This window comes from Rhynchophorus ferrugineus, unplaced genomic scaffold (genome assembly GCF_030347505.1).
Source record: "Rhynchophorus ferrugineus isolate W39M unplaced genomic scaffold, kcgeb_rfMv2 rfM2, whole genome shotgun sequence".
NCBI lineage: Eukaryota > Metazoa > Arthropoda > Insecta > Coleoptera > Curculionidae > Rhynchophorus > Rhynchophorus ferrugineus.
Genome location: NW_027472581.1, coordinates 2,564,769 through 2,582,511, shown reverse-complemented (window position 1 = coordinate 2,582,511; position 17,743 = coordinate 2,564,769).

Here is a 17,743-nt window from a genome sequence, read left to right as displayed (position 1 = left end):
ACATAATAACGGGAGTATTTTTCTAGGCTGCCATTGATCTCGAGCTCAACACTCATCATTCCATCAATATACAAGCTTAGCAGGAGAACTTAACTGTGCTTTTAATGACAAGAGTCATTGGAACAGTTTTCCAGCTCTCACAAGAAACTTTCATGAAGCATAACTCACATAGCGTTTGAACCTTTTTATATTGAAAATCTCCTTGTCATTATGGCCATTTTTTCTGTATTGACTTCTAATCCAGGTACCAACATAATGTATGTTAGAACACTAAAGTAGCCCCACCAGGCGTCAATCCACAGCAAAGTGGTTTGGGCTTGTAGTCAATGATAAAGCTTCGCCAGGTGATAGTCGTGCCTCTTTTCGTTTCGGATGTTTGAAACAACCCCATTCTCCATCATCTATTACCATTTAATGGAAAAGTAACTTCCCTTCATACTTTTGAAGAGGAATATCTCAGACGATATTTCAATTTTCTAATTCATAGGGTACCCATTTTCCATCATTTAATCATTATTATATATTTCTCATAATTTGTAATCATTCACAAATTGCCACTCAGTTAACATTCAATTTTCCTGAGAATTATTTTAGAATTTGTGTTGGGTCTTCATCCAATGACTCTTCAAACGTTTTCGGTTTATCGAAATATACCTTTTTTAAAAGATAAGCAATCAATGAACACCTGCTTTTTTATTTTTATGGAACAAGAATAGTAATAAAACGTTGTCAAAAAAATTAAAACCTATAACTCTATTATTTTGGCGGTATGTATCTTAGTACCAACCATAGGGTTGAGGTTAATATCAATAATATACAATAGTATAAGTATCAATCGTAAGTAATCGTAACTCTGCATAATTATGGTATTTCATATAACAGGTCAATTGAAAAGTCCCCGGTCTACCATAGTAAAACATATTTTTTTGGCAAAATTATTATTTTATTATTCAACATAATTCCCTTCAAGGGTGATACACTGATTATAGCGACCCTCCAATTTTTTGATACCATTTTTGTAGTACGATTTGTCCGTTGCTTCAACATAGGCCTCAGTTTCGGCGAGCACCTCTTCATTCGAAGAAAATTTCGTCCCAGCGAGTATTCTTTTGAGATCTCAAAAGAGAAAATAGTCGCTGCGGGCCAGATCTGAAGAATGCTGAGGAAGCAATTCGAAGCTCAATTCATGCATTTTTGCCATCGTTTTCACTGACTTATAACACGGTGCATTGTCTTGTTGAAGCAGCACTTGCTTTTTCTTCAAATACGGCCGTTGACCAACGATTTCTTCCTTCAAATGGTCCAATAACGCTATGTAATACTCGCTGTTGATGGTCCTTCTTTTTTCAAGGTAGTCAATGAAAATTATTCCATGCGTATCCCAAAATACGCCATAACCTTGCCAGCGAACTGTTCCGATTTCCCACTCAAAAACTCGGGTTTATTACGCTTGATCATCTTCAAACACTCCTCGTCGTTGTTTTTAGTTACAAGTGAGCTCATGTAGCTCCCACTTTGCACAGAGCTTTCTCATACCCAAATATTCGTGAATGATATGATGTTCACGTTCAGTTGATATCTTTAGAGTGTCTGCCATTTCACTTAGTTTCAATTGACAGTCTTTCAAAATCATTTTGTGGATTTTTTAATATTTTCGTCGACAATGCCCTCTTTTGGGCGTCCACTGCGTTCACCGTCTTCGCTGCTTATTTCACCACGTCTAAACTTAGCATACCAATCCTTGATGGTTGATTTTCCTGGGGCAGTGTCCGGAAATTCGGCATCAAGCCAAGTTTTTGCTTCAACTGTATCTTTTTTCCTTCGAAAAGCAATATTTTATCAACACGTGAAATTTCTTTTTATCCATGTTTTTCACAATAACAAAAGTTGCTTCACTCAAAATGCTATGATTCATAAACTAATTATCCCACAGGTGTCAAATTTATACACGCATCTTTTGAGGGTTAGAGCTAACTAAAAAAACATATGGATTTAATTTTAGTAGTGCCATCTGTGTGTCAGGCCGGTGACATTACAATTGACCTGTTATCTTATCATACTTATGGTGTATTATGGTATACACTGGGTATTTTTCAAGTATATTACATTTTTTCTTTTAAACCCCGCACGTTGATAACAATTTTTTTAAACCTTAATACTATATATAGTTCCGATTTTGTCAAATTGTTAAATTGGTTTCATCAATTTGACTAATGGATTTGAGCGAAAAGCCAAAATCAATATAGAATATTTTATATTTTGGCCTATTTACGATCTACCTTAAAAGCATTTTGGGGTCGATTCGCTCAGATTTATTCTAAGAGGGATTCAGTAAATAACCTGGACCGTGTTCCTGTGGATGGAGAGGACGATTTTTTTTTCTAAATTTAAAGGCGCCTCTGTTAATATAAAGGTTCAGTTTATTATAAAATTGAGCTTAATTTTAAGATATCTAAAAATCGTTCTAAATATTTGAGTTGTGTTGAGAACTAAAACATTACTTTTCTAAGTTATTTTTTCTTTAATGTGGTTAATTTAATTACATTTATTATTTATTTGTTACGTTGTTTTGATACTTTGGCAGCTTTGATAACTTTCAAGTCGCTGCATGATATTTGTGATTAGTCTGATTGAAAATGCCTAAAAGCATAAATAGCCAGTTAGAAACAGAGTTTATTATATCTTATGTATACAGCTGACGTAACGACCTCAAGAAACACTACTGTTGCAACATATTCTGACGATACAGCGGTTTTATCATCATACGAGGATCCAATATCAGCCACAAGAAACCTCCAACTTTATCTTAACAAAGTCGAATTGTGGTTGAAAACGTGGCGTATCAAAGCAAATGAGACAAAATCTACTCATGTGATATTCACCCTTTGAAGAAGAACATGTCCCACAGTAAAATTGAAAAATCATGAACTTCCGCAAGCAGACAACATTAAATATCTAGGAATGCATTTCGATCGACGTTTGACATGGAAAAAATATATAGTTACAAAACGCAAACAGCTTGGACTTATAGTAAACCAAATATAATGGCTGATATATTTATTATGTAGGCCGAAAATATCAGTTATCATTAGATAATAAGATTTTACTGTATAGGTCAATCCTTCAGCCCATTTGGATCTATGGTATTCAACTGTGGGGTACTCCTGCAAATCTAACATAGATATCCTCCTGAGAGTTCCAGCGAAGTACTCAAGCATCCCAATGCACTCGCCAAACAGTTAAATGTGCGCGATGAAACTGAAGTGCGTAGGCTCAAACGCAAAGTGCGAAGTGCGTAGGCTGCCATACGAACTGATTAATAAACACATAGTGTGAGATTTAATAGTCACTAGAGTAAGCTAGAATAGATTTTAGAGTAAGTTGGGATAGACTTTAAAATAAGTTAGAATAGTATCTAGAATAAGATTTAGATTATAAGTTGTACTTACTACATTATATTATTTACTGAAGTTATCTACTGCATGTCAGGATAGTTATATTAACTGAAATCACGTAATAATACTTACTGCCTACGGGCAGATTATTGACGTTCCAGGAGATTAATAAAAAAAAGAAACAGATTGCGGCTCTAAACTCTCATTTCATACAGAATGTGATTGAGAATGTAACAATGACTGAATGAATATTTCGAAATATAAAATTATGATCCCATGCTGATAATTACCTATACAGATTGATAAGAATGGCAACAACTGAAGCTTTTAGTAGTTCTTAAGTTTTAGTAAGACTTCTGTATATAGATTTGTGAGTAATGTTTCAGCATATGTTGGTGGCTGGTTAGAATGCATGAGGAGATAATGAATACTAACTGTTCTCTAGCAGTGACAAGATTAGGAAGAATACAGTTAATAAATCTAATTTTATCAACAAAAATGTTCAGAGGTGCTAACAGAATAATCTAAGAAGAAATCAAACTAAAAATGACTTGACAACGAACCACAGCAACAAAGGAACAAAGAACTAAACGTAAAAAGTTAAATATGCTCTCTAATAAAAGCAAAATACATTATGTGGATATACTTTGGTTAACTATGTTTATTAGGCCTCCAAACTACATAAAATATTACATAAGAAATGAGTCTGAAATTCTATTCTACCCTATAGATAGAATGGAAACGAATTAAATGCAAATATAATAAAACACCTCTAACCTAGAAATTATTGTGACTATATAGGTTCTTCGCAAATATATACACTAGATGCATTATTATATAATAAATAATATTTCATTACATTCTAGTACACCTATTATGTTAATATAAAAAATATTTGATAACATGATAAATTATTGTTTTATTATTTTACTTGTATTAGGATTTTGTTATTTGTAAAAGTTAAAATTAACTAAAACTTATAGTTGATGCGACAAAATTCGACGTTTCGACATTATAAATTTAGATGATGTCGGTGTTTTATTTAAAGGGCATTATTTTTTAAAATTTATTTATTACATTGTTACTAGTTGTTACCGACTAACCTATAATTTGTCCTGATAATAACTTAAATCTAGGTAAATCTAGTAAATCCAATTAAATCAGCCTTTGATTTAGTTTGATGTCGGGTGAAGAAAAAAAAAAGAAAAATTGTTCTTGCTTAAGGACCGTTATTAATTGATATGGTTCTGAAAATATTATACCAGATGCCATTCTAAAGGTTGTTAAGATTTTTCTTTAAATTTTAGTGGTATTGACTTCCGATTAATTTCAGGTTTCATTAGAAAATGCGTTTCTTAATAAAGATTTAACCGAATATTTCAGGTAATAAAGACGTTAATTTGGGCATTAAGAAGTAGAATGGGCATTTAACAGTTATAAAATAGTTTTATAGAATTATAATTCTTGCCTTGTTGCCGAGTTGTTTACTCCCACGTAGAACAAAGAAAAATGTAGAAAGAAATAGATGAATGAATGTCATAGAAGACAAACTAAGGATGAGGTAGCTACATCTGCGATATCGAAAACTGTAATAAACTAGCAAAGAACAATGCAATTTTTTTCAAAAACCTTTGTAAAGAAATTATTCTTATTATAAAAGTTAAGGAGTATATCACTATATAAATGAAGTAAGGAAAATATGCAGTAGTTAAAATTATTTAAATTAAAAAATTAGATTAACTACATAATTTAAATAAATGTAACACATATGACATATAGAGGAGATTATGATTTATTAAGGATACCTTTGTAAACATTTTACTACATTAATAAATATTAAGTTGTTTAATGATTAATTCAATAAGATGACATTGACATTGACACACATGTGAACTATATGACATTTTATTCTTCGAACCTTGTATCAATTATTTTAACTATTTATTTTATAGACCTCAATTTTGGAAAATCAATAGTTAATATAATGATTGTAAATAGACTCCCTTAATATACATTTTCATATAGTAAAAGATAAATTAACAATTTTATTAATATTTTTAATTTATGTAATATTTTATGTATGTTATTATTTTAATATGCATGCTAAAAAGTCAATAAATATCAATTTCAAAATTGTCTTATTCATATATTCCCTGTTTTAATATACAAACATGCATTACTTCATTTATTATTCTAAACTTATATAATATTTGATACTCTGCTTAGTAATTTACACTTATTAATACTTTGTTGATTATTGAGGGTAAATAGAAATAAGATTCAAGAAGAATTAGAGAATTAGAGAATAGAAATGAGGAAAATGTAACTAGCTTAATATATTAACAGGTCAATTGAAAAGTCCTCGGCCTACCATAGTTAAACACATTTTTTTGGCAAAATTAGTTTTTTTTATTCAACATAATTCCCTTCAAAATTGATACAGTGGTTCTAGCTACCCTTCAACTTTTCGATACCATTTTTATAGTACAATTTGTCCTTTGCTTCAAAATAGGCCTCAATTTCGGCGATCGCCGATTCATTCGACGAAAATTTCTTCCCAGGGAGCATTCTTTTGAGATCTAAGAACAGGAAATAGTTTATCTGGAGAATACGGTGGACGACGAAGCAATTCGAAGCCCAATTCACGGATTTTTACCATCGCTTTCACTGATTTCTGACACGGTGCATTGTTTTGGTGAAGCAGCACTTTCTTTTTCTTCAAATGCGGCAGTTTTTCGGCGATTTCGTCCTTCAAACGGTCCAATAATGCTGTGTAATAGCCGCTATTGATGGTCCTTCCTTTTTTAAGGTAGTCAATGAAAGTATTTCCATACGCATCCCAAAATACAGACGCCATAACCTTGCCAGCCGACTGTTCCGTTTTGCCACGCTTTGAAGCGGATTCATCGTGTGCAGTCCACTTGGATGACTTTCGATTAGACTTCGGAGTGAAATTATCGAGCCATCTTTCATCTATTGTGACATATCGACCCAAAAACTCGGTTATATTACGCTTGATCATCTTCAAACACTGCTCCGAATCATCAACTCGTCGTTGTTGTTGGTCAAAAGTGAGCTCGCGTGACACCCACTTTTTACAGAGCTTTCTCATACCCAAATATTCGTAAATTATATGATGTACACGTTCAGTTGATATCTTTAGAGAGTCTGCTATTTATTTAATTTCAATTTACGGTCATTCAAAATCATTTTGTGGATTTCTTTAATGTTTTCGTCGGTACCAACTTTTTTGGGCGACCATTGCATTCACCGTCTTCGGTGATCATTTCACCACGTCTAAACTTAGCATACCAATCCTTGATGGTTAATTTTCCTGGGGCAGTGTCCGGAAGCTCGGCATCAAGCTAAGTTTTTGCTTTTTATTCATTTTTTTTACAATAACAAAGGCTGCTTCACCCAAAATGCTATAATTCACAAACTAATGATCCGATAGCTGTCAAATTTATACACGCATCTTTTGAGGGTTAGGGCTAACTAAAAACATATGGATTTAATTCTAGTATCGCCATCTATGTCTCAGGCCGAAAACTTTTCAATTGCCCTGTTATAGTTGAATTTCGACCACGGAGCGATTACTAGAAAATAATAATCGTTTTATTATAATGCAATTCGTCAACAATGTAAACACATTTTGTGCTTCTCTGTATTTTATAAGTTTTACTATTTTATCAGATTCTTTGTATTTATATACATATATAAATCATATACATGATCAAGATAACAACAAAAACGCGACAAAAATATATATTTAGGTCCGGTTCCTGTACCTAATGTGTGTTGAACTGAAATTTAGATGTTTTAAAATGAAAAAATTTATATTAATTAAATAAAAATAAAAGACTAAGTTCACTCCACTTAAAATATGTAGACTAATTTGATGGTTTCCATTAATAATAATAATTCCTTATCGATAATAGACTACAATCGGCCGGTTATAGGGAGTCGAAACTAGCAACGATTTTCCACAAAACAAGCGTTTTCCGAGTCGACTTTCCCGGTTTCCAGTTCGCGGGCGCCGTCGCATTCAGTTACAGCTCAGCTGTGGCGACAGCGCCATCGACCCACACAGGCTCACCACGCGAGTTCTCGCGCTTTGCGATCGAAAAATAGGACGAGGAACATGAACAACCTGCCGGTCTGTCTTCGTTATCCCGATGGAACGCTCTGACTCGGTGTTTTTGTGCCCGCTATCGGATCGAGAACTCGATTATCCCGCGATGGTATAAGTTTCCGAGATTTTCGTCAGTGTTTAGTTTTTGTTTTCGCACGTCCGAGTGGTTTTTCGACTAGAAACACAAAGAGGAATACGACAATCGCTACTTAAACATCTTCTGATAGAGTGTGATTTCATAACGTAGTCTTAGTGATTTCAAAAAAAAATATATCTGTGTGCAATACAAAACGAAATATTTTTGCTTTAATTGTTAGTAGATTTCTTGTATCGGCCAATTACATATCACTTTTCTTGTTTCGAAATAATTTCGAGATATCCCGCTTACGAAAAATCTAGTCTCTTTGAAATAAAATTAAAAAATAAACCGCCAGTGAGGTATCGTCGAGCTTAAAAGTGAGACAAAGGTTTCCCCGATAAAGCAACCTCGTGCGATTGGATAGCGGACCATCCTTAACGAAGGATATCTACGAAGAGAATAAGGTCATCGGTGGCAGTGAAACTGTTACAAAAAAGCCGAAAACGAATTTGATATCGCAACAGGTGAGTTTATGTATGGCTGAGTTGAAATGTCTTCTTTTATAGACGGGTCAACTAGCGTTTGTGACACATTTCATTCTATATATAGGGCATCTCGTATTTCTTACGTAATACGAATTTTCGTTCTAACATCTATCTAAGTACTATTTTATTTTCAAAATAAAACACATAGGGGCTCTTTGTTTATACTTGTTGCATTATCTTTATGTGTTTATCTTGTATTTATCTATAGTAGAATAGCAACTATACACTTTTATTAGTGAGAATTACATTATGATATAACACATCTTAAATTTAACATGGGATAAGTTAAATAATATGAAGAGCTGGCTTTTAACACAGCTGCCATTTTTTTGCAGAATATATTTGTACATTATTTGAATAGTTTCCAACGGAATGTTGTCCCAGTCCTGTATCAAAATTGCTTCAATGATTATGGAGCTGAACATCTACTCCTCACTCCTACGTTTCTAAAATTCCCCATGGCGGTTCAATTATGTTGAGATCTGATGATTTTGCTGAACAGGGAATATTTTAATGAAATTCTGATGCTCTTAAAACCAAAACCGAACCTTTTTGGCTATATATATATATATATATATATATATATATATATATATATATATATATATATATATATATATATATATATATATATATATATATATGGCCACTATTTTTAATTTGCAACATGAGAATGACATAGTTAAGAACTTTGTTATTGAGTTTCTCCAGATATTAACTCGTTGTAATTTGTCCAGTGATATAAATAAGAGGACCTGCTGTATACCATGATGTCACTCAAATCATACCGATATCAATCCCATGCCTGATTATGGGGAAGCAGGCAATCCAAATTGAAGTCTTCTTTTAGTATTATCCATATATAAACCTAGCCGTTTGAAGGGAACAAGGTTAACGATTCCATAGGGCCATACCACATTCTCCAAATTAATATACATAGCAAAACCTTTTTTGTGGGAATTACATTACACTATTTTCCATTTCTTCAATCATTTTGGAGATGAAAATGCACACCCCATTCCTACGGTTCTAAAACTCCCTATGATGGTTGAATTATTTTGAAATCTGGCGATTTTGCTGGACAAGGAAGATGCTGAAAGACTCTGATGCTCTTCAAACCAAGGCTGGACCTTTTTGGCTATGTATATGGGCATTCTTTAGTTTTGTAATATGACAATGAATTAGTAAGAAAATAATTATTGTGGTTTTCCAGATATTAATTCACTATAATCTGTCCCGTGATATAAGTGAGATGTCTAGCTGAATACTACGATATTGTCTCTCAAGTTATACCAGAACCTCCCCTATGGTTGATTCTGGGGCAGCAGTCATTCTAGATTGAAATCTTCTTTTAGTATTCTCCATATATAAACCTAGCCGTTTGTAGGGAACAATATTAACGATGATTCCATAGGGCCATACCACATTCTCCAAAATAATATACATAGCAACACCTTGTTTTTAACTATATTATTTATAGTTGTTAATTTATGGGTGTTAATTTTAAACTACACTGTTATCTAAAACCTATATACAGTAGAGTAGTCACTATTACACATTTATTTGTGGAAATAATGTTATTATATAATTTATCTTTGTCTGTATTTGTTTAAATAATTTTCGTCAGCAAGAGTGATCTGTAATTCCAATATTCCTAAAAAAGTTAGTTTTCTTGTATTTTTTTTTGGTATTGATTCATTTTCCAGTTTCTTTGATCTCTTTTGTCATGAATATCAATATGCTTCACGTCGAGTCTACTTCTATAGCTGACCATTTGCGCTTAGATTCAGCGATGTAAAGTAAAGAATAAGCGTGAAGAAAGGAATTAGTGCACCATGTTATCAGTCTAAGAAAACACCCTAAATGTAAAATGATAAGCTTTTTCTGATATTTGGATCTACCGCCTAAAGCAAAAAGGCACAATTTTTTGGGTTTAAGAACATGGTTTATGGACCTATGCTTTTAATAAATGCATAATATAATAACATGCTTTTATAATAATAATAAAATATATTGGTTTTTCAAACCAAATAAATAATTGGCAGTATTATTACTATCCTCCTGAGATATAATGCAAAAAGTTTGCAATAATCTTTTATACATTTATATAGTGACAAAATAACAACAGATAACAATAATATATAAAATATGTGTAATAATAATAGCTGGACCTCTCGGTGTATTTGTAAAAATTATCATTCAACGTAATTCTTTCATTTTAATTAATTTCATGACATTTAAATGTTTCTTAAATGCATCATATTTTACTGATGCTATTAAATACCTTTCTGGAATATTTGTTTAGGAATAGTAATATGTTCTTAATAAAAAAATATAATTTAAATTTATTTTACCTAAACATTACAACTTTTAAAATATGTAATTATTTTAGGTACACTTTTTTAGACAACTAGAGCAATTCTTAGTCATATTTAATAGTACTAAATAAATTGTCTAAACCACGTTTTGTATTTGCTTTAATAATAAATTACTTTATTACATAGAAAATATCTACCAATTGTAACTAACTAATTCAAATTATTTATTTATATGAAGTATATATAGAATAATATTGTTAAATAAAAACTATTACCTAAACCTACTTGATGCTCCTAAAGAATTAAACAAAGTGGTTAATCACATATAAAACCACATAATATTCTTCTTCTGTACGCAAGATTATCAAAATAAATTAATATATAAAACTTATTTAATTACTAAAGATTGCTGCATACTTTTTTAAATTATATTGCCATTGTTTACATCACCTTTAGTGCTTTTACCACGAAATTTTGTTATTCCTAATAACAGTTAGATTATATATATATATATATATATATATATATATATATATATATATATATATATATATATATATATACATATATATGTTTCTCGATATTTGGACCGGACCTACTATTTAACATGTGCTCCGAACCACGGTCCTTGGCATTAAGCTTACCGACTGGCGAGTGATCAACTTAGAAATCATCCCAGAAGACATCCGGTCTTACCTGGTTACTGACGTGACTGGGATCATTTCCTTGTCGGATTATGCACTCTTGTCTATAGACACATTTACATTTACAATCACAAACATAAAGTACATCCAGTCCCCAGCATGATTCGAACCCGCGGCTATCGCAACAGTAGGAGGACCGTCCTGTCGTCCTGATCACTACGCCATTGAAACCGTCTCAAGAGATTTGTTTGAAATCTGGGGTCTAATTATAAATGGCAAAATAATAACGAAACACTTTTTCGTTTTCTGTTACATTTAAACTAAAACATGAACTATTTTAACACAAGAATGATAATACATTAATTTTTAACAGTTATTTTTCGACTAAAATTACTATGTATCTAGACATAATTTACTAGCGAAAAGAGCGAACGTGCTTAGATATCATATATATACGATACAATGTTCACTACCTTAATGATATCTAAATAAATGTAATTAATTATATCCCATTTATACTAATTAACTAATGAAGTACACTATATGTAACGCAGTATATGGCATGATAAAATTTTGTCGAGCTATTAATTCTAACACAAATATGACAATATTATTTATTAATATTAAGGAATCAAAAAGAAATTCAAGTTTTTTAAGTTTAAATAGAAAATAATGGCACGGGGTTTAAGTAATTTCGTTTTATTACATATGTATTATAATTGAACATAACATTAATTAAATGGCATTTATAAAATTTGGGTTTTGAGACAGTTTGCAGTTACAGACAATTTAATAGGTTTTAATATACATACATTTATTATTTTTGATATATTATCAATCTGATCTTATATTGAAAATATTGTGATAACAAGTTGTAGTAACATATGGTATGATACGATTAATATGATGAGAAAATTATGATTAACTTGTAATAAATTGTAGTTGACCCACTGAGCGATCACTTGTTTCTATGAAAATCTCTCAATCCCACTCTTAGTTCTGAAATAAAAGCATTTTTAATAAGCTTTCTATAGTATATTGTTATGATAAACCAATATTTTTGTGATTCTTTATTTCAGTCATCTAGCGTATTTCGAAAATGAAACATTATTTTTCTACGTATAGTGCAACGATTATTTTTTACGCATATATAAATGAATAGAAAGTATTATTTTGTTATATCATTCTATTTTCGGCCATCAAATTATATATATCCCCGCCGTATATATGTATCTCTAAAAATACAACGTTATTGAATTAGAAAAAGTCACTGCAACAGGTGATTGCGAGTGATATATTGTACTGTTTTGTTGAAATATTTTGACGAATTTTAACTAATGCTTTTTTTCTCGCCTCTACGTAGAGTTCTCGTAAATATATTAATTGTCAATTCCTGAGGCCTTCGTCCTGTTATGATTAATTATTTTTTGAAAATGTTCGCCGTGGTAAATTTTAAAAATACCTCAAGGTAATGGAATTTGAATAATTTATTTCTTTTTTTATTATGATTTTGGTGGTTTCGGAGTAATTTGTTATTTGTTTGTTATCAGTTATGGTTTATTTAAATTTACTGATGTGTATCGGAATTGATCAAAGTATTTAGTGAGTATTTAGTATGGTCACAGAACATCATATATTTACCACCAGTATGTTTTAAGGCTATTTTAGTACTTTGTTTTTCATTCATATACATGATTTTTATGATTTGTTGTGCCTGTTCGCAGGTAATAATTTTATGACTTTTTAACGACGTTTTACAGCCAATACTCCCATCTTTCAGGCAATTTACAGATTGCATCTTGAAAGAACCAACATTTTTCGGTAATAATATCTGTTCATATTTTTTTAGAGGCTTTGCCATAACATTGTTAGTACGCATTGTCACCTCAAACATTCCAACCAAATGCTCGTGTATATTCTGAACAATTACGTAAACATACGCGCATATATCATACAGTAATTGTCACTTACACTATTGCAACCAAAATGCTTTAAAACTTCCTTTACAATAGTTTCCGGGCTCAGCTCTAGGAATAAAGTTTTATAAATATATATATTCGTTCCTGTTCGAAATAATTTTCACTATTTATTGTTTTCGGAAACAGACAAAGCGCTGTAACTTCACTATTATTTAGGATAGACTATATTTACATGAAAGTTAAACATGCCAAATGTCAAACAATTTTCGAAATGATATTTTCGATATCAGGTAATATTCTCTTGTTGGCCTTAATATTGTCATAATAACATAGTGTGGATAACCCTCCCAAGATGTGAAGAAGTGCGAAAATGGATAAACATACGAACTAAGCTGAAAAATTGACTGTAAATATTACAATATAAGAAATACGGAGCCTATATTTTTTAATAAATAATATGTTTTGCTGTTAGAACTGAATAATCTATAAAGAAGACAGATAGCATTTTTATTGTGGGTTTTTTCACATTTGCTGTATCCGACTTTTATATTAATATCACACGCACATGGGACTTCTCCATAAAAATGTAATATGATGCCCTCTTAAACCTTTTATTAGAATCCCCTACTTAGGTCACTTTATATTCTATTTAAATTTGGAGATTCAGGTGCCGAGGGTGCGTAATATTTTAGAATTGCAAATTTTCTAATATCACCTTATCTCGGAGAAATCAACTCGCAACGCAATGTAGCTATGCCGCAAGATGAACGAAGATTATATTAAATATTAGATATATTATAAAGTAAATATCTATTTTACATACTAGATGTTGGTGGGAGTTTAGCATAGTCTAATCTGGAAAGGCATGTCGATATTTTGTCTCGTAATTTGGATAAATTTTCTTTTCATTCTATTAAGGTGAAGAAACCAGTAGCTTGTGTGTATCGACTAATTCTAAGTTTATGCAGAAAGTCTGGAGTAAGTGAAGTTATTATGAGTGGTTTTAAATGTTTGGAGCATATTTCTTCACAATTTTAAATAATGCAGCGAAAGCGCAGACGTTTTAACCAATTATCGCCATTTAAACGTTTACGTTAATTTAAGATTTTTCAAGAACGCAGAACATTTTTGCTAAATAAGAAAACATGTTTATGTTGGATTAGCAATCATTCTAGAATTAGATGAGTATAATATTTGATATGATATTACCTATGACATATGATGAGTATAATAATATTGATGAATATACTAGTATTTCAGAGTAAAATTAAGAAATTTGCAACATAAAGAAACACTCCATTCCCATGTGAGCACTAAAATGATGAAATTATTGAACCATATGATCTATTCCCGTGTAACCAAAACCACTAAATGGTAAAAACGCTGAAAAGTACTATAAACTTTTATTTGTTAGAGTGTAAGTATGTTAAGGGCCAATTGATCTTCTTAGATATTTACCTATTTTAAGTTTTAAGTACACACCAACGACCTGTAATAATAATTATTTATTCAATTAAAATATAGATTAATTATTATATTATTAAATTATAATGAATTAAAGTAATATTATACTTTTATTCCGCAGATTTAAATCTGTAGGCCGTTCCACAAATACATCTAAAAAATCAAGAAAAAGTTTGAAGGGGATGATATTATTTGTATTAAAATATTGTTAAAGATATTGGCATTACAATAAAACTAATTTTTTATTAATTGTTGTTGAAAGTATTTATCAGTTAATATATATTCATTAGTACTTAATTATATACTATTTCACTTTAACCGCAAATAAAGTGTAGCAAACGCTATAAATTATTTTAAACGGCTATACGGATACCACTTAGTAGAATAAAGTAATAGTTTCTGGAATGGCGCTTAGACAATTTTAGTACCCCATTTATTTTTATGTGGTTCAATAATCAAAACGCTTCAGCAGCGTTTCGTTATTTCATCGAATTTTGCCGCGGGCACACCAATGTGCGAATTCGTTGCTCAAAACGCCCTTCTTGGTAATTTTCGTTTAACAGCTATTTCTAAGTTATTTAGGTTAAACAATTTGGGCGGCTAAAATAGAATTAATAATCATTATTTTCATTTCCGCCATAATGGCAGCGGGTAATGTTTCAAAAATTATCGCACTTATCGAGATACGGCCGTAAAGTGTTTATTTGCTAATAAAGGTGTTGTTTATTGGGAAAGGTAACATAATTTACTAATGCACTTTTATGGTAAAATACTCAATGATTTAATTTATAGTATAATAATTTCATTCTTTTTTTTTAGAAAACGATTTATACAATCCCCTTTTGGGGCTAGATTTATACCATTAAGATAGTTTTTCGCAGACGGGAACAAATGATAGCCGGATGAAGCAAGATCCGGACTATATGGCGGACGAATTACATTTTCATCACAAAATTAAGACAAATATCAAAGAATTTCCTACACATAAAATGCGTAATCATATTTTACCCTCTTGAAACACTAGATGGTGTACAATGTGGGTATACTTAAAGAACGATGTTTTAAATTAAATAAATTATTTATAATCCATATTTTTATTTACATACTGATTAACTTGTGAACGAAATATTATCCAATTTACAATTTTGTTTAATTAATTTGATTTTTTTTAACCCATAATACAATTCAGATTATCCTTGAATATTCTAGTAAATATATATAGTATAGTGGGTGGGAGTATACTGTTTTTTATAACATAACAGGTCAATTGAAAAGTCCCCGGTCTGACACAGATGGCGCTACTAGAAAAAAAAATTCATTCGTTTTTTAGTTAGCTCCAATCCTCAAAAGATGCGTGTATAAGTTTGACAGCTGTCGGATCATTAATTTGTGAAATATAGTATTTTGAATTTGGCGTGTTGATAAAGTATTGCTTTTTGAAGGGAAAAATACAGTTAAAGCAAAAACTTGGGTTGATGTCGAGTTTCCGGACACTGCCCCAGGAAATCAACCATCAAGGATTGGTATGCTAAATTTAGAAGTGATGAAACGAGCACCGAAGACGGTGAAACGCCCAAAAGAGGTTGTTACTAACGAGAACATTTTAAAATCCGCATAATGTTTTTGAGTGAACGTAAGTTGAACCTGAATGAAGTAGCAGACACTCTAAAGATATCAATTGAACGTGTAAATCCTATTATTCACGAATATTTGGGTATGAGAAAGCTCTGTGCAAAGTCGGTGCCGCGCAAGCTCACTTTTGACCTAAAATAACGACGAGTTGATGATTCGTAGCAGTGTTTGAAGATGATCAAGCCTAATAAATCCGTGTTCTTGCGTCAATATGTGACAATGGATGAAACATGGCTCCATCATTTCACTTCGAAGTCCAATCGACAGTCATCCGAGATAACTGCACACGATGCATCCGCTCCAAAGCATGGTAAAACGCAACAGTCGGCTGGCAAGCTTATAGCGTCTGTATTTTGGGATGCGCATGGAATAATTTTCATTGACTACCTTGAAAAAGGAAGGACCATCAACAGCGACTATTACATAGCGTTATTGAACCGTTTGAAGGACGAAATCGCCGAAAATCGACCGCATTTGAAGAAAAAGAAAGTGCTGCTTCACCAAGACAATGCACCGTGTCACTAGTCAGTGAAAACGATGGCAAGAATCCATGAATAGGGCTTCTAATTCTCTTCTTTTTCTACCATGATAGGCCGAGGAATTTTCAATTGTCCTGTTATAAAAATCAGATCCTCTTCATTAAACTCATCACTTATGCCACAATTATTATTTTTCATATTACAATGTCCTGTTCAGGATGCTTCAGAATATTATTTTTATTACAAAATATTGGCATTTGCTGATATTTGAAATATAGCTTTCCAGAGAATTTTAGTTGAATTAATGCATTCGTTAATAAAGTGAAATTTGAAAAAATATTTATAGTGCAATTTATTAACATCTAGATCAGTATTACTCGATTTTGCGTAAAATTCCTTGCAGAATATGTTTTTGTCTTGACTAAAACATGATAACATGGCAAAAGTTTACACCTCTCCAATAAATATAAAACTCTCGAAATATATATTTTGAGGTAGAGGAAACGGTAGAAATCTCTGTTACATTGCACTCAAATATATAGTTTTTGAGGTATGTAACATAAACAGAAATCTACCTACTTTTAGAAAATATACTCTTCATTGTATAACTTAAGAACTAAAGGCTGTAAAAAATTATTATACCGCTTAATTCAGCACAAAATTCTTTACAATCCGCGTAATTTTCATTGATATGCAATTATTTTTGCGAATATGGTAGCTGAAAAAATTTCACGACTATACAGAAAATTTTTCACCCAGTATATATAGATAACACTCTCAAAATATATGTATTTGGAGTAAAATAAACGAATATCCTTGTTAAATTCTTGTAGAATCTATAGATTTTAAGATATACCACAAAAGTAGCAACTTACAAAATACACGTTTCATTATATTATTTCTGCGATTTTAATTAACTAACAATTATCACAGCCGAAATGAAAGCAAAAAAAAGGGGAAATGTCAGAAAATCACAATTTTTCACGATTTTCACGTAACAGATAAAGATCAAACTCTAGAAATATATGTTTTCTGACGTAAAATAATCGAAAATCAACGTTAAATTGTTATAGAATCTATAGTTTTTAATATATATCGTAAAAATTGATATCCAATTACCTTCAGAAAATATAAAT